Source organism: Scyliorhinus canicula, chromosome 3 (genome assembly GCF_902713615.1).
Source record: "Scyliorhinus canicula chromosome 3, sScyCan1.1, whole genome shotgun sequence".
In the NCBI taxonomy this organism is placed as follows: Eukaryota; Metazoa; Chordata; class Chondrichthyes; order Carcharhiniformes; family Scyliorhinidae; genus Scyliorhinus; species Scyliorhinus canicula.
Window position 1 is genome coordinate 55,922,405 of NC_052148.1, and position 19,713 is coordinate 55,942,117.

The following is a 19,713-nucleotide window of genomic DNA, read 5'->3' on the forward strand; positions in this document are numbered from 1 at the left end:
TGATCATGGATCAAACACACACCGTGTCGGAGGCAATTGGGGAAATAAGACACATATTGCAACTGATTGGTTTTGGAATAAATCAGACATACCAAGCTCATCGGCCCATCAAAATTGTGAAGTTGCTCCCTTCAAACCGGTGTTTGCCAGTCATGTGCCGGTAGCCAAGCCCGTGAACCCCCCGGAAACCCCTCGGGTTGGGACCCCAGTTCGGGAACCTTTGATGTAGACTATGACCAGCTGTTTCATCATATTCAAAAGAATAGAGCCAGAAGACATGGAGTGGGATTCTCCGCTTTCCCAGCCCTGTGTTTCTCGCCGGCTCGCGGCGGGATTCTTCCCTCCTACCCACCTTGTCAGTGGGATTTCCCATTGAAACCATCCCAAGCTGCCGGAAACTGACGGGCGGAGATGCTTCCGGCAGGAAAAGTGAATTGCAACGGATGGAGAATTCCAGCCATGGTCTACAATTAGCGGGGGAGAATAAATTAATTCAAAACTTATCTGTGGAAATGTTCCTATATATACTGGAACTGAGCATGACCTTGGTGTGTACACCAGAGAATGTGGGACAGCCTAAAAATTGGTCGCCACTGTCTATTTAAGTTCAGTGGCTAACCAGAGAAGGAGGAGGCCCAGGATGAGGCCCTGCAGCAATGTCTGGACAGCAGGCCCTTTAGGAGAGGTCACACTACTGGAGAAGAGAGAGGCCCGGAGGGTGCCTCAAAACTAAGGCCTCTCTCTCCAGGTGAGTGCCTCCGACCTCTCCTAAACTCCTGTGTGCATTACAGGTCCCCCATCCTCATTGCTTACTGATCCCTTGGTGAAAGGACTTCTCCACAGTGCAGCCACGGTCCTGACACAGCAGTGGGCCTGTGAGATGGTAGGAAGGTTTCAGAGCGAAGGGGAAATGATCCTTGATTGGATGGTGCCCGGTGATTCATTCTTCATCAAGCCGCCAAGTGCAATCCGTTCCCATTTGGCTAAAGAGTAGGATTACCTTCTTCCACTTATGCCCAGGCGCCAGCAATTGCTTATGAAATTGCGTCAGCAGACGTTTGAGGTGAGGTTAGTGGCCTATCTTCTCATAGGAATGATGTCTGCCGATTGGGAGCCTAAAAGGTAAGGGGGAATAGCTGAAGCAATAAAAATGAATGACACTTTAAAATTCAAACAATATAAAGTTCAAGAAACATAGAACAGCTTGAAATCTTTCAATAAACTGTATCATAAGCTTCTTAGATTTTGAAGCAAAATTATTGCAAGCATCAAAACTTATATTTAACAAGCTGTTTCAGTAGTTTATTGCCTGGAACCTTAAACTAATTTAATAAGGAAGTATATTTAATAAGCAGCAGCTTCAGACCGACAACTCTGCTGGTCCATGCTAAACATTGTGTGGTTCTTATAATAAGGACAGATCCATGGTCGGAGGGGTGAGAACCAGGTCAGAGGTCAGGGCATCGGTGGTCAGAGGTTAGTGCCATAAGGGAGTGGGGTCACTTGACACGTATCCGATCTTCATGAAGCTGAAGCTTTTTGATTAATTAATTTGAGGTTCAACAAAGTGTCATAGAGACAGAATCATTCGAATAAATGTTATTCTTTCAAAACATAATATCAGTTTGTTCTCTCAAGACCGCACCTCCTATTAATTGTGGAGATAGCAGCAAAATATAGGCCTTCATTAGTCTGACTTTACCAGTTGGGAGGGGAAGCGCTCAGAATTTATATTCCGATACTCGGTGTATAAGTAAATAGTGCATTAGGAATACCTGAGAATCCAAATTTAAATTTCAAATTAGACCTTTCTGCAGACCTCCAAATTCGAAATACTAAAAGATTACCTTCTGCCATGTTTTAAAGGGGAAAGAATCACACCAACCTTGAGGCTGCATGTCCTGAAAATATAACCCCAAATGCCCCAAGCCATGAGGTTTCTGGCAACATCATAGAATCCCTATAAGCAGAGGAGGCCATTCAGCCCATCGAGCCTGCACGGGGACGACTTTCGGTGACTGGGATGTGCTCAGTAGTCGCACATCAGGTGGCTCTCCTCCGAAAGCCAAAATTAGCCCATGAAAACCGGACTAAAATATACCCTCACCCTCTACAGCACTAAGAACAACAAAGATGCTAGGAAGCAGCAGTTTCAGAGGCCGCAGAGACAACAGAAACTGTGGCAAGATAATAATAATAATAATCACTTATTGTCACAAGTAGGCTTCAATGAAGTTACTGTGAAAAGCCCCTAGTCGCCACATTCCGGTGCCTGTTCGGGGAGGCTGGTACGTGACTTGAACCCGCGCTGCTGCCTTGTTCTGCATTACAAGCCAGCTATTTTTGGTATGTGTGCTAAATCAGCCCCTTTATAGTAGGAAATTAAATGAAAATCACTTTTGTCACAAGTAGGCTTCAAATGAAGTTACTGTGAAAAGCCCCTAGCCGCCTGTCCGGTGCCTGTTCGGGGAGGCTGGTACGGGAATCGAACCGTGCTGCTGGCCTGCCTTGGTCTGCTTTCAAGCCAGCGATTTAGCCCTACAAGGTGAGGGGTCCTGGCCACTCAGTGGGAGAGGGAGACCAGCGACCTGGAAATTGAGCTCTCCCCCGCCAGGGGATGGATGGAATACATTCCTCACCATGGAACTGAAAGAGATGAAGGAGGACATTAAGACAGAAATAAAGGGGGCAGCAAGGTGGCAGTGACGGAGGTGCTGGCCATCATGTAGTTGTCCCTCAACAAAAGGGAAAGAGATTGAAGGCCCAGGGGAACACGATAAAGGAGCTGGAGAAAGCCTAAACGGACAAGAGTGACCGAATCATCACCCTGGAGGCTGAAATAAAGAGGTTGGTGGCGGCCCAAGGGAACCTGAAGAGGCAGGTGGATGCCCAGGAAAACTGGTCGAGATACCAAAATATTAGGAAAGTAGATCTGCCAGAGGGAATCGAGGGCAGGGACCCGACAGACTACATGGCCCAGATGCTGGGTAACATAGTGGGGAGAGACAGCTTCGCAAAGCCGCCAGAGATCGACAGGGCCCACAGGTCGCTCTGACCAAAACCCAAGGCAGGGTAACAGCTGAGAGCGGTTATTGCCAAGCTGCACAGATACCAGGACAGGGAAAGAATCCTTTGCTGGGCCAGACAGAAGAAGGCTTGTAGCTGGGAGGGACACAAAATCAGAGTCTATCAGGACATTGCGGCAGATCGGGCAAAGCGCAGGGCAGAACCTAACAGGACGAAGTCGGCCCCGTACAAGAACAATATTAAATTTGGTATATTGTACCTGGCCATGCTCTGGGTAACATACCAGGGAAAGGAACATTACTTTACTGCCCCTGCAGGTGAGGATGAGTTCATCCTAAAAAATGGACCAGATAAACAACAAAGGAGACAGCGATGAGGCGGACACAGAGGAGGCAGAGAAAAAACAACGGACAAAAACAACGCGGAACTATATCGCCTCGATATGAACGGGGAACCGGTTCACAGAAAGGAAGGGGCGAGTGCAGCAGAGCGCAGGAGAGGGTGAGGAGGAGACAGGGGGGATACCAACATAGCAGACATAGGAGGGGGTCAGACCCACCCCAGGAGGATTAACATTATCATTAACGGGAAAGCCAGCACCAGGAGGTATGAATGAGGGGGAGGCGAGGCACAACTCCCATCAGGGGAAAAACACATGGCGGGGGGGGGGAGAACCAGAGGGGCAAACGGGGAGGGAATGAGGAGGGCGGGGGGAATGTGGAGGCAGCAGAAGGAGTGGAAACAGGGGGAACAAAACAGCAGGGGGGGTAGGGCTCCAGGCTGGCTTCAGCAGGTTACTCTTGGAACAAGATGGCAGCACAAACAGCCACTTTGGAGGGCCCCTTGGACAAAGGGAAACCCGAGAGTGCAGGGGCTCACCTACATGGCGCACACACAGTTGGCAGCCATGTTGGGTGCTCCCTGGACATTGGGAAACTCCGAGGCGCAGAGGCCCGGCCTCATGGTGACTGCGGCCATTTTAGATGGCCCGCTAACAAAGGGAACCTTGGAGGTCAGGGGCGCATCCACAAGGTAAGTATGGTTGACCCTGCAGGAGTGGGGGGAAACAAAAAGGGCTATCAGAATAGCCACCTGTAATTTCAGGGGACTTAGCAGCTCAGTGAAAAGATCGAGAATTTTCGTCCACATGAAAAGTATGAAAGCTGACATAGTCTCATCCAAGAGACACACCTCAAGGAGAAGGACGACTGCGGGTCAGGAAGCGATGGGTGGGACAGGCATATCATTCATGTTATGGGTGAGATCTAGGGGTGGAGTAGTCATACTGATAAATATGAGGATGATGTTTGTTGAAACGAAGATGGTTACGGACCCATTGGGACAGAACGTCATGATCAGGGTGTCCTGGATGGGGCACCAGTGGCCCTGGTGAACGTGGACGTGCCCAACTGAAAAGAACATAGATACGCACCGACTGATCATGGGGGAAGACTTTAACTATGTACAGGACCCACTGACGGATAGATTGAACCCTAAAACGGGAAAAATGGCAGGGATGGCTAGAGAACTAGGGACATTTATGGAGCAGGTGGGGCCTGTGGACCCATGGTGGTTCATGCACCCTGGTGAGAAGGAGTTCTCATTTTTTTCACAAGTACCCGTATCAACTTCTTTGTAATGCCGGTGTATCCCGGGATAGTAAGAGTGGAACACTCTGCAATTCATGGAAGAAATTATCGCCCATAAGGCACGCAGGAACAGGTAAGAGATTGTGTCCAGGCACAAACTGTATGACTCCATCCTGGAGGTAGACAAAAGATATGCTGAGGCCCCGACCATAGAGCTTCTGCTGGAGAGGAAAAAGCCACAAATGGACCCATACGGACCAACACCATCAGCTCTGAATACTTACAGCTGCACAGAGGGACAAGGCAGGAATGCCCGCTGTCGCCGCTCCTGGTTGCCCTGACAATTGGAACTCTGGTGATCGCCCTCAGAGTGACGAGAAGCTGGAAGGGAATCTGAAGAGGAGACAGAGAGCACAGAGTCTGGGGATCCAGATTGCCCACAACTGGACACGGATCCACAAGTGGAACCTAGCCAGTCTGGCAGAGCAGGTCAAAATAAACCTACAGATATGGAGTGTGGGGTGGGTGAAGAACCCAAGAATCCTCAAAAAAGGTCCAACAAAGAAAAAGAAACATGGAGGGCCTGGCCCTCCCAAACCTACATAATTACCTCTGGACAGCCACAGCAGAAATATTGAGGGGATGGGTAAAAGAACCGGAAATGGAATGGGTGAGGATGGAGGAGAGCTCCTGTACAGGGATGACCCTCCGAGCCCTCGCCACACCAGCACTCCCTTCACTGCCAGCCAACCTCTCAACCAGCCCAGTGATGGTAGACACACTCTGAACCTGGAATCAAATGAGACAGCACTTCGGCCAATCCGAAGTCCACTGTGGCATCTGCAGCAACCACAAGTTCACGCCAGCCATGCTAAACACCACGTTTAAGAGATGGAGACAGGACGGTGACTGTTAGGGACTCTACACAAAGGATAGACTAGCGACGTTGGATGACCTGACAGAAAAACTACAACTACCCAACAGGAATGAACTACGACACCTACAGGTAAAGAACTTACTCCACAACGAGATGAAAACATACCCACGGACCCCGAGACACACAATGTTAGAGGACATGAGTAACCTGGGAGGGGCGAGCTTCAGGGGCCTGTACGGATGACTATTAGAAAGAGCACTCTCCCCACTGGACGAAACACGGGAATAATGGGAAGAAGAACTACGGATGGAAATAGGATGGGACTCTGGAGCAAAGCACTTGAACAGCGCCAACTCCACCTCGACTTGCACAAGGCTAGTCCTCATGCAGCTTAAAGTGGTGCACAGAACACACCTGACAAGAACCCAAATGAGCATGTTCTTCCTGGAGGTGGAGGGCAAGAATGAACGGTGCCAAGGAGGCCCGGCCAATCACCTACATGTCCTGGCCCCGGCCCAGACTTGTTGGGTTCTGGACAGTCTCCTTTGAGGTAATGTCCAAGGTTGTGGGGGTGAGGGTGGAGCCAAGCCCGAAAGTGGCAGCCTTCGGGGTATCGGACCAGCTAAGACTATTTCTGGGGATGGGGGCTGACACTCTTACCTTTGCTTCCCTTATAATCAGCCAAAGTTACCTGCTCAGTTGACGATCGGCAGCACCACCCATAGCTACAGACTGGCTGGCAGATCTGCTGGAATTTCTCCATCTGCAGAAAATCAAATTTGCCATCTGAGGGTCAGAGGAAGGGCTTCCTCAAAGCGTGGAGGCCATTCACCAACTTGTTCCAGGGCCTGTTTGTAGCCTACAGCCAATAGAGCGAGGGAAGGGGTTGGCACACTGGAGCCAACAAGACAGCAGGGAACAGATAGCGAGGGAACGAGGGGTGGTGGGGGGGAGGCCAGGGAGAGAGGAGGAGGAAGTTGGGAACGGCCGGAATAGACATCAGGGGGCAAGGCCACAAAGAAACACCTAAAGCATAGGGTGGGGCCAATCAATGGGGGGAAAAGGGGAAGGAGGAAGAACTATACATATGTAAATAGATGACACCCACCTTTTGTAAAATAGATATTCCAATAAACTGTCATAAAATAACAAAAGGGGAGGGACTAAGGAGGTGGGGTTATGGAGGGCCAATTCCAATGTTGAGCTCTTGTAAATTGTATTGGATCCACATACCTTTATTATGCAGTGTATAAGATGAAAAAAAACTTCAATCTAAATATTTTTAAAAAGAAGAGTTTGCACTGGTCCGCTGAAAGAGCACCCTACCTCGGCCCAATCCTTCACCCTATCCACATAACCCAACCGAGGGGCAGTTTTAGCCTGACCAATCCACCTGACCCGCACATCTTTGGACTGTGGGAGGAAACCGGAGCACCCAGAGGAAACCTACGCAGACACAGGGAGAAAATGCAAACTCCACACAGAAACGTCACCTGAGGCCAGAATCGAATCCAGTTCTCTGATGCTTTGAGGCTGCAGTGCTAACCACTGTGTCACCGTGCTGCCCAGAAACAGAAAAAGTTGAAATACCTTGAAAGGTTGAAATTCTACAGAAGGTTGGAGTGTCTGTATCATAGGGCTTGCAGCTCAGAAAGAGGCCTTTCGCTCTGTCGTGTCTGTGCCAGCTCTTCACATTCCCTTTCCAGTGCAGCCCTACGCCTTCTTTCTCTTCAGACAAGTACCTGATTCTATTTTGAAAGCCATGGCTGAGTCAGTCTCCACCAGACTTCATGCACTGCATTCCAGATCCTAACCACTTGCTGCAGAAAAACCTTGGGCTGGATTCTCAGATTTTGGGACTATGTCCCCATGCCATCGAGAAAACTGTGGTCTTTTATGCCAGGAAGCCACAGATTCACCGTCTTGCAGGGGGCTAGCAGGCAGCCTTCGTGGAACTCGCAGCTCCAGTTGCCGATACAGCCCACGCACTTCCGGGTCAGAGGCCGCGCATGTGCATGCTGGTGACCTCCAGCGGCCGCGCCGTGCTCCCTGCCGGACTCAGCCCGCGGATCTGGATCACCAAAATAGTGCCCCCAATCGGTTGCTCGCCCGCCCCGGACCGCCCGCACACATAGCCCTCAGTCCCGAGCGAAGCCCCCCACCGCCCTCCGATCAGCCCTCACCCGACTGTGGCAGCCTCGGACTGAGTCCACAGTCACTATGTGAGCTTCCCGAACGGCAAGACCAGATTAGAACCATGCCGTCAGGAATTCAGCCGGTCGGGGTCAGAGAATAGCGGGGCAGGTCTCAGGCTATGGCCTGAGGCGATCGCTACTCGGCGTAGCATGCTTCCTGAATACGCAGCTTTTTGGGGGCGGAGAATAGTGAAACCGGCACCAGTCCCGACTTTGTGCGGAAAAACGGATTGTCTGTCCCCTCGCCGAACGCGATTTTGGCGTTGGGGTGCGGAGAATCCAGCCCCTTTTCATAAATGCCCCCTTTGGCTTTTATGCCTTTCACCTTAAATCAGAGTCCTCTGGTTCTTGACCCTTCTGCCTGACAATCTGAGAACAGATTCTCTCTCTCTGTTCTGTCCAGACCCCACATAATCTTGAATTCCTCGACGAAATCTCCTCTCATTCTCTTCTCTGGGGAGAACACCCCAGCTTCTCAAATGTATACACAACTAGGGATTTATAGATGTTAATCATAACTTTCTGCTTTTTCTTCGAAGATCCCCAGGCCATCTTTAAACACCAGACTAGCACACTCATATCACGGTCTCCAACCCACCTGCCTTCACCAGACCATGCAGGATGTCAGCAACCCAGAGGGAAAAGGCTAACAACCTCATGAAGTTTGTTTCTCGATTTAACCACATCACCTGCCCATGCCCCACTGAGACCTCTACCCTCCCTCATCTGGAGCCTTTGTGCATTCCCTTCCAGGAAACAAAGTTTTAATAATGATAATAATCTTTATTAGTGTCGCAAGTAGGATGACATTAACACTGCAGTGAGGTTACTGTGAAAATCCCCTAGTCGCCACATTCCGGCACCTGTTCGGGTACACAGAGGGGGAATTCAGAATGTCCAATTCACCTAACAGCACGTCCTTTGGGACTTTGCGGGAGGAAACCGGAGCACCTGGAAGAAACCTATGCAGACACGGGGCGAATGTGCAAACTGCACACAAACAGTGACCCAAGCCGGGAATCGAACCTGGGTACCTGGTGCTGTGAAACAACAGTGCTAACCAGTCCTGCAGCAGAGTGCTCTCCAGATAGACACTGGTGTGGGGCACCAAGGGTAAGGAGACCCCTGTAGTCCCCAACCCCAGGCACAGTACTGATCGACTTGTTGAGACAAGAGGGTTCATGGGTCCAGACACACAGTTCTGTCAATGAAGGCCAGCTCGGCTTGGAGACAGAGGGCAGGAACTGGTCTGTCTTGGCAGAGTGGTGAACAGTGCATAAGGAGCAGTGCAGCATTATGACAGAAATGCTTTGTTCCACTCACTTTGAAGTCTCTTGCGAACTGAGGACCACTCTTTCGAAATCGGGGATTTAGACCAATGTAATTTCACATTGTGCGATGAAGATTGGAAGGCCTGACAGGATGTTGGCGATTTTAATGAGCATTAATGAGATGCAAATTAATATGCCATCTGCCAGCGAGAAGACCAACCTACCATTAACTCGCCTTTGGGAGAATTACAACATGATTTTACGCTGGTGAGTTTCTGACCTTTTCATTCTTGCTAGATTCTGCACCAAACCTGCCATAGGCGGGGGAGAATTACGCTCAATGTCTCCACTTCTTCTTCCTATCACTTCTTACTTCTCTGCATTAAATTTCATCTGCCACATTTCTGCTCCTTCCAACAACGTATCCATGTCCTCTTGAAGTCTATCACTATCTACTGTACAATTCAAAATAACTCCAAGCTTTGTGTCAACAGCAAATTTTGACACCGTGCCCTGTACAACCAAGTGGCCACTAACCTAGATGAAGAAAAACAATAGTCCTAATACAGGCCCCTGGGAAACCCATATATACTTCCTTCCAGTCCGAAAGACAACCATTTACCACTGCTCTCTGTTTCCTGTCATTCAGTCACCTTCATGTTCATTGTGTGAGTGCCTCTTTTATTGCATGGACATAACTTTGCTGACAAGCTTGTTCTGTGGCACTTTATCAAACACTTTTTGGATGTTCATATACACCACATCAATCGCACTAACCACGTAAACCTGTCCTGGTACCTCATTAAAAATTTCGGTCTAGTTAGTTATACACCATCTCCTTAACAAATCCATGATAGTTTTCCTTAATTTATTCACATTTGTCCAAATGCTTGTGAGTTTTGTCTCAAATTATCTTTTCCAAAAACTTTCTTCCTCCATCACCGAGGTTAAACTGACTGGCACACAGTTGGTGGGCTTCAACTTACACCTTTTTCTTCTGCAATGGTGTAACATTTGCAATTCTCCAACCCTCTAACACCACTCCTGTCACTAAGAAGGATTGGATGATTAAGGCTGGCATCTCCTCTATTTCCAACCTTCCCTCGGTATCCATAAAAGCCCTACAGTGCGGAAGGAATTCAGCTGGCCCATCGAGTTTGCACCGTCTCTCTGAAAGAGCACCTTGTCTAGGCCCACTCCGCTGCGCTATCCCTGTAACCCCACTTAACCTGTACATCTTGGACACTAAGTGGCAAATTTAGCATGGCCAATCCACCTAACCTGCACATCTTTGGACTGTGGGAGGAAACTGGAGCACTCGGAGGAAGCCCAAGCAGACGCAAGGAAAATATGCAAACTCCACGCAGATGGTCACCCAAGGCTGGTAATAAACCTGGGTTCTGTGATGATATATATATGCATAGCAATGTATATAGTTGGATGTATGACCTCTGACCAGCAGGTGGGGACAGTGATTCCCCCATGTGACTCCACTGATCGGCAGTTTGTAGTAAGTCGTCCTAGAGGACAGTTGCATTAGAAGTAGCATTCACTAATCGTTACCATTTGTATATTTTCTTTTGTTATCTTTCCACGTGTTCATTTTATCAATAAACTATCTTACTAGTAAAAAACTAGATATTCTGTGCGTATCTTTACAACGGCCACAGCACAGAAGAGCGTTGCCATTTGATAATCACTGATGAAATCGTGACTGGTGGCATCTTAAAGAGAGAATATGAGAAGAGACATCAATAGATTTGCTAATCACTGTGCCACTGTGCTGCCCAGTATCCTTGGATCTATCTCATCCATGGAACCATAGGAAAGTTACAGCACAGAAAGAGGCCATTCTGCCCATTGTGCCTGCGCTGTTTTGTGCCCATTGAGCCCGGTGACATATGAACTTACAGACAGTCTACCTAGTATCTGGGCTTTACTAATTTTTAGCCCACTCAGTTTCTCAAATTCCTCCTCTTTCACTATGACTTTGGAATAATCTTCTTCCTTGATAAAGACAGCTGCAAATAACTATTTTAGTACATAAGCCATGCTCTCTGCTTCCATGCATGAATCCCTCTTACTTTTTCCACAAAAACAGAAAATACTGGACAATCTCAGCAGCTCTGGCAGCATCTGTGGAGAGAGAAGGGAGCTAACCTTTTGTCAAACCGCTTTTTAAAAACAATTGATATGCCCATTGACGTTAGATATCTATTGATGTCTCTTCTCATATTCTCTCTTTAAGATGCCACCAGTCACGATTTCATCAGGATTCACCTTCAGTGCATTTCCAGCAATGTTACTTTCATTTCACTTGCTGAGCCTTTGTATTTTTTAACCTTGCTTTCAGTTGGTTTTCAGTCATTACAATTTTCCCAAACTGACTGAATTATGACCTTAACAATTCTTTCGAGCCCCTTTCACAAACCAACATCTTTTCCAGAGATTTATTTTTGTTTATTATCATCAGGATCTTGCCGCTTTATTTTAGCTCAAAATATATTCATAAAATGTCTTCATGTGTAATCAGAGTGTTGTTTCAAGATGGACCTGTGATTACAGGATCTGTTAAAAAGTTAAATCATTGCACGTGTGCTATTCCCTGTAATACACTTGAAATATAATCCAATATGCTATCGTACAAATTAAAATAATGTACCTTACTGCTTAGTCGTGTGAGTTAATCACAGTGTTACGTTCTGGTGCTTGGCTGGTCGGAATAAGTGCACTAGCGAACGTCTAATTTAATTAAATGTTTATTGTTAACCAATAACGTGGGTTAGATAACCATAAGAAAATTATCAAAAATTACTAATTATTATAAAATATCTAAGAGCTACTACAAATGTGACTATCCACTACGGCAACTATCTCTGGACACCCTGAGGTAACAGTGTCACGTAGTTGTTCTCTACTGCCACCAGCTGGTTGGAGGTCATATACATTACTATTTACATAATTTGTTCTGCCTATCATCACACACATGGTCCTGCCTCAATCAAGCACTGTTCATATACAAATTGGATCATTGTAAAATGTATTGGAAATGAGTGTGGATTCAGGAAGTTTGAATCCAAAGTTGATTTGAAATCATGCACTTCTGCCAGTGATTCCTGATATAATTGTAGCTGGTTAGGTACAGGTTGTGTGATCAAAGCTGCATGCTGTGGCATACACTGACAGAGAGGAGATTGGATCAGTCCCCAATCGACTTGGTGTAGTGCTGTTTCTGTCATGCTCTGACAATCTTTTGCTCAAATAAGGAAATGGAGGCAGCAGTGAGGGATTGATATAAATTACATAGAAACACAAAGTGTATGCAGATGATAAATATAAAATAATGTGTGTGTTGCAACATGATTGTGACTATACGATAAAAGACATGCAATCAGCTCACACTCTAGTGTCTATTTTAAAAATGGGAGCCTCAGAATCCCTGGACCACAAAGGTGTAATATCGGCAAATATTCCTGCTCCTGATCATCTCCCGGTGAAATGTGCAAGTCTGTAAATGTTAGATGAGAACAGCTTCTGGCTTGGATACGCTGCCCCTAATGATGTGCTGATAGGCACCTTACTGTGTAGTCTCATACATTAGAAATGCCTGCTTGGGAAAAGCATGTGTGCCTGCTCCAAATTAGTCTAGGCTGAGATAACAAGGGGTTAAAAAAAAGAATTCCATTCTCAAATGGACAATGCTCTTCTGTATTCCAAGCTCCATCAGCCACCGTCTTGACCATTAAAGAGACCAATAGCAATGACTTTCAGAAGTGAATTTAGTCAAATTTATACAAGCTGAAATAATTCTGCATGGCTCTCTGTGACTTCCTGCTGTTGTCTGATCTATTTCCAGCTTTGTTACATTTCTGCTCTTTTTGGAGGATGTGAAGTTCAAACGCTATGCTAACAGACTTGCTCCATGCTTGTGGGAGTGAGGGGATGCCATGGAAACAAGGTTAGCACAGATTTTGGGTAATTCCAGCCCCTGGGGAGGGACAAGCATGATTTCAGTGCATGACTCCAGAAAGCCACTGTGGAAAAAAATCAACTCAGCCTTCCCAGAGGTAAAAGGATGCCTGAAAAGAAGAGTGGGATATTGCTAATCCTTCACTAGAATCAGCTCAAGATGAAATTAATCAGCATGGTAATGGATGATTTTGTCCTTGTTACAGTTAGCTTGACTTCAGTGGTGAGGACATTTTGAGAAACAATGATTCTGGAAGAAATTAATATTCACTTGCATAATTATTTTTAAAAATATTTTTATTGCAAAAAATTTTCATTATTAAAAAAGAAATCCACACTAACAACAGCAACAGAAAGGTACAATACATGAATAACAGAATCAAGAATTGCCAATACTGTACCACTAAACTCAACCCTTCCACAGATAACTAACAATAACTCCCCCAACAGCTGACGGGGTCTAAGTCTCTGGAAAAGTAAATGAAGGCTGCCATCTTGAGTAGTATCCTTCCACTGACCCTCTAATGGTGTACTTGACCTTCTCTAGATACAGAATTCCATTAAATCACCCAACAAAGTTGGGGCACTGGGCAGAGTAGGAGATCTCCACCCCAACAGAATTCACCTCCGGGCTATCAACGAGGTAAAGCTGAAAATATCGCCTTCACACCTGTCTGCAGCACTGGTGAGTATGAAACCCCAACAATAGCCACCAACGGACATGGTTCCAGCTCGATACCCAGAATCCATGACGTTGTGTTAAAGGGGGAGACCCAGAAGCTTCCAAGTTTAGGATACACCCAGGGCACGTCTTATGAAGAAAGGTTGAGGGAGCTAGGGCTTTTCTCACTGGAGCAAAGAAGGAAGAGAGGTGACTTGATAGACGTGTACAAGGTGATGAGAGGCATGGATAGAGTGGATAGCCAGAGACTTTTCCCCAGGGCGAAAATGGCTGTCACGAGGGAACATAATTTTAAGATGATTGGAGGAAGGTACAGGGGAGATGGCAGAGGTAGGTTCTTTACACAGAGAATGGTGGGTGCATGGAATGCACTGCCAGCAGAGGTGGTGGAGTCAGAGTCATTAGGGACATTTAAGCGACTCTTAGACAGGCATATGGACAGCAGGAAATTAAAGTGGTGCAGGTTAGGTTGATCTTAGATGAGGATAAATGGTCAGCACAACATCGAAGGGCCTGTACTGTGCTGTACTGTTCTATGTACACTAAAAGAATGAGCTGCAGTTATCCCCACCACTTCCCTCCTGTTAACTAACTTCTTCAGCTAGCAGGGCAACTCCTACCCAGAGAAAAGACAAATAAATAGCCATAACAACCAGCCCCCACCCTCCTCCTCCCCCCACCGCCCAAAGCCAACTTTAGTAAACAAGGAAAAAACACCCTTCCCACACAAGAACAAAAAAATACAACCTGGTACAAGAAACCCCAAGAAACCCCATTATAACCCCATTATAACCACATTCTCTCCCCAACCATACCAAGATCCCATACAAATTGCAATCAACTCGCCCGCAGCCCATGCTTCCTAACAAAAGCAAGAGCCTCCTCCAGCGCATGGAAGCAATAGTCTTTTGTCTCATAAGTTCCTTGGAGGCATGCAGGGTATATCACCCCAAACTATATATAACTCTTACATAACGCGGCCTTGATCTTGTTAAATGCCACCTGCCTTTTAGCCAGCTCCGCTCCCACATCTTGAAACAGCCTGATGGCGTGGCCCTCTCATTTGTAGTCTCGGGGATCCTTCACCCACCTCAGGGCTCATTCTTTCTCTTGATAACTATGGGATCTAATGATGATTGCCAGTGGTGGTTCGCTGGAACGGGGTTTGTGCCTAAGAGACCAGTGGGTTCGACCCAGCTCGGGAGGGGATGCTGATCCATCCTCCCCAGCCATTTTCCCAAACATCTTCGATATGTATTCAGTCAGACTTGGGCCTTCCATTCCCTCCGGCAATCCCACAAATCTAAGATTCTGGCTCCTGGAGTGATTCTCCAGGTCTTCCATCTTAAATATATAATATTAAACCTCCTAATGACTGTAATCCAATATGCTACAGTAGGTTAAACAGTGGTCACTAAAACTATTCATAAAAAAATCTCTTAATCAGAATTGATGCTTCTCAAGTAATAGACTGGCTAAATAATATACCCACAAAGAAGTAATTTAGTCTAAATGGCTCCCGTACGGCAGCAGCTTTAATTTAGTGCTTTTGGGAAATTAAATTTTACCAAGTAAATCTTTTCTTCTCCCCAGAATGTCCTCTTTCTTTTTCTTCTTTCTGCTGAGGTAGGATTTCACATATACTGGCAAGTCCTCCAATACCACAAAAAGTAGTCAGCCTTCAAACGTGAGCCAATATTTCATCATAATACTCAGCAAATGTTTCTTTTTCAAACTAATATATAAATTAAGTCAGTTGATTGGCGTTTGCTCAATTACCATGTTTATTTTTATGGTCAATTATTAGCTCACGGTGGTGCCATGGTTAGCACTGCTGCCTGCAGCACTGAGGACCCCGGTTCTATCCTGGCACTGGGTCACTGACTGTGTGGAGTTTGCAAATGCTTTTCATGTCCGTGTGGGTCTCACCCCCGCAACCCAGAAAAAGGGCAGGTTAGGTGGATTGGCCACGCTCAACTGCCCCTTAATTGGAAAAAAATAATAATACTTGGGTACTCTAAATTTATTTATTTTTAAATCATTAACTCACAATAGGTTGCATAATAACTTCCGAGATCAATTTTCTTTCTTTCACAAACCAAGTAAAAACACCCATTGAGGTTCTACTTTGATAGCAATGAGAATTCCAGATATAGCTTAATTTTGGCATTGTACGATTGAATTTACAATTCTGTAGTTTAGTAGGTTCTATACTAAAAATGCCCAGAAATCCCAGTTATTGCTGGCTGAAGACCACAAGGTATGCTGTGCATGGGTATGCAATTCAGCTCTTCTAATGTTATCCTCCAATGCTTCTCCATTATCATCCAGCTGGGTGGGACTGCTGTCACCTTGTTACATTTTTATCTATCAAACCATAGCCAGAGAATCACTGCAATAGCTTCTTATTCCATTCCCGCAGTTACTTCTGGAGCCCCCCAGGCATCTGAGTTTGTTCCCCATCAATCTCTCATCTACATACCCCTCGGTGACATCTTCTGAAAACACAATTTTAGTTTCCATGTGTACTCTGGCAACACCCAGCTCTACCTCATTAGCACCTCTCTTAACTCCTCCAGTGACTCAAAATTGCTAGACTCTCTCTCTGATGAGCAGAAATTTCCTACAGTTAAATATTGAGAAACCAAAAGCATTGTCTTCAATCAGAGCCATAAACTCTGATCCTTTGTCTATGTCTCCATCCCTCTCCCTGGTAACTTTAAGAAGCTGAACCAGACTATTCACAGCCTTGGTGTTCAAGTTGACCATGTGAATTGCTCCTGACCACATATCCACGTCGTCACTCGGACCAACTATTGATACCTCCCTAAAATTACCAATTCAGCCGCGACCTCAGCTGATCTGCTGCTGAAATACTCATCTGTGCCTTGGTTACTTCTATATTTGACTATTCAAATGCACTTCTTTTTTAAAATTCCAATTAAGGGGCAATTTAGAGTGGCCAGTCCACCTACCTCGTGCATCTTTGGGTTTGTGGGAGTGAGACACGGGGAGAATGCGCAAACTCCACACAGACAGTGACCCGGGGCTGGCGTTGAACCCGGGTTCTCGGCGCCGTGAGACAGCAGTGTTAACCACTGTTTCTAATGTACTTCTGATCAGTCTCCATGTTCTGGCTTCCATAAACATAGCACCTTCCAAAGCTCTGCTGCCCGTGACCTAACTCAAACCAAATCCCATTTCCCCTTTCTCGCCTGTGTTCGCTGATGTATGTTGACTCTGGGTTAAACGATGCTTTGATTTTAAAATTCTCCTTGTTTTCAAGTCCTTCCGTGGCTTTGCCCCTCCTATCTCCGGCCTCTCTGTGACATCTGTGCTCCTTTATTTTTGACCTCTTCAACATCCCAAATTTGAATTTCTCCATTGTTGCCTGTGCCGAAAGCTGTCTGGATCATAATTTCTGGAATTGCGTTGCTAAAGCCTTCCACCTTACTGCCTCCCTTTCTTCCTTTTAAGCAATTCCTTACGGTCAGGCATGGTTCAGTTAGTAGCACTGTCATGTTTGAGTCAGAAGGTTGTGTATTCGAGCCCCATTCGAAGACATCAGCAGAGAAATCAAGGTTGTACAGTATTGAGGGGCTGCTATATTTTCAGAGGTGCAATCTGTTGAATAAAATGTTAAACAGAGGCTTGTCTGCCCTCTGAGATGGATCTGAAAGATCCCATGGCAACATTTCAAAACATGAGCAGCGGAGTTATTGATGGTGTCCTGGACAATTGTTAATATGTTTAAAACGTTAACATATTCTTGGTTATAATAATGCTTGCAGGCTCTGTTCACTTATCAGTAACTTATCAGTTTATTACAATGCAATCTGTAAGAGAACTGGGTACTTTCTGCTAAGCAGCAAACACCATCTGCAAAATAAGACAAAGTGTTATGTTAGGCTACTACTGAAACTATTGATTTAACAGAGTTTATATTGTACTAGAACCCTTTGAAATCAATGTATTGATAGAATAATATATCACTGCAGCTATAAAGTCTTGCTTCTTTGCGATGGTTAACCACTAGAGCAGCTATACAAGGAATGCTCTTAGTCTGTTATCAGAGAAATTGGTATGTCTGTTGTATCTCATTCAATCTAGTGTGTAAACTTTTAAGTATTGTACTCTGAGTATTTACACACTTTCCAAATGTCAATTCTTTTTAGTTCATGGAACAATTGACATTAATGGGTTTTAAAGGTGATTTGCTTTAACATTTTCAAATGATAGAATTGTTAATTCACCAATTCTTTTGTTAATATTATGCCAAATTAAAGTTTTTAAATTTTTTTATGCTGCCTGCGATTGCTTTAACTGATCAAAAGTAGGGTAGCTTCCCACCTTCAGTTTGACTCTGACTCTGACATAGGCTGATGGCACTGACTCAATGTCACACCTGTCACTTTTTCTAGGAACATCGGTAGTGCACCAGCTCCTATTTTGCAGAACTCCACTAAGTTGAAAAGAGGAGAGAAGTTGGGGCGAATTTTAAGTCGTTCTGCTGAGTAGGAAAAAAGGCAATAGGGTAGGCAGCCCAAGAATCACATTGACATTTTATACGGCTCCAGTTGCACTTCATTTCCACCATTTTCAGGAGGCCTGGGGCTTGCTTCAAGTGAGAGCCTCATTTTAACACTGTATGCGAATTGGGTTGCTATGGTGTAAACTAAAACCCCAATAAAAGTTTTAGGTAGCAATAGATGGCGCATAGTGATCACTGCAGACAACTCAGGAAAGGTTTTCTCCATTTTATTTCGATTTTTGTGAGGCCCTGCGAAAATCTCCTCGTCCACCGAGCCATACCTCCCCCAAAACTCTATCCGTGAATGCCTCCTCACCATGATGACATTTCCTCTGAGCAGTCTAACGTAAATGAGACCCGGCCCTCAAAATGGCTCAGACCTCCTGCTGAATATATGGTCAATTATACCACCTGCTACCTATCTGGTATATATGAGGGGGGTAAAATCGGCCGCAATAAGTTTTGCGTACTAGCACTAAGGCTGAATTTTAAATCTTGAATTGAGAAAGGAAAAATGGATACGGGGAATAAAACAGGAATGTGAGGAATTCCAGCTTTAAATGCCTGGGAAAGTTAGTATTAGGGTAAGATGTTGTGCTGGGTTGAGTTTAACATTGTGAAGATGCAAGCAGGAGGGAAGAGAATGGTTCGCATAATATACTTAGAAGGTAAAAATGCAATAGAGGATAAAATAAAAAGGTTGAAATGTAGAGAAAGACGTTGAAAGCTGAGAGGAGTGAGGCATCATCTATCAAGGAATCAGTTTTTTTTCTGTATTTTCTTGGAGTGCAAGAGTGTATTTACCACAAATATAAGAGGTGTATACATGTCTTGGTCATACTGAGGTCATGGGAGTCAGTTAGATCAGTTGGTTGGATGGCTGGTTCATGATGTGGACAGACGCCAACAGCGCTAGTTCAATTCCCAAACAGCTGAGATTATCCTTGAAGTCCCCGCCTTCTCAACCTTGCCCGGATCATAAGACATAAGAGCAGAATTAGGCCATTCGGCCCATTGAGTCTGCTCCGCCATTCAATCATGGCTTATATGTTTTCATCCCCATTCTCCTGCCTTCTGAGATGTGGTGACCCTCAGGTTAAATCACCATCAGTCAGCTCTCTCTCAAAAGGGGGGAGCAGCCTACAGTCCTCGGGGACTAGGGCGACATTCACTTAGGTCATGGTGGATTTGGACAAAGATCAGAAGAAATTGTAGGGGTGAGCATACATATCCATGACCACTTTAAATTTTAAAAAATAATAATATTTAACAGCAAAAATAAGCACTTCGTCTTTAGCCCACATTTTTAAACCTCATTGATTTTTACAAATCCAATTTTTAAAGTCCATTGATAATACAATTTTTCATCATGTTAATTTTGCTTAAACTATTCTTCCAGGACATGGTATTTACGTGAACAATACAGTCTACGGTCTATGAACTAGAGCTGTTTTTCAGGCATGAAGCAGACACTTGAAACCTATTGTGCCACGTGGTGCACACTAAACCATCACGCATGGAGAAGTTACTATCCTTTGGCTCATGTGCATCTCCTGGTGTATTCTCAACCAG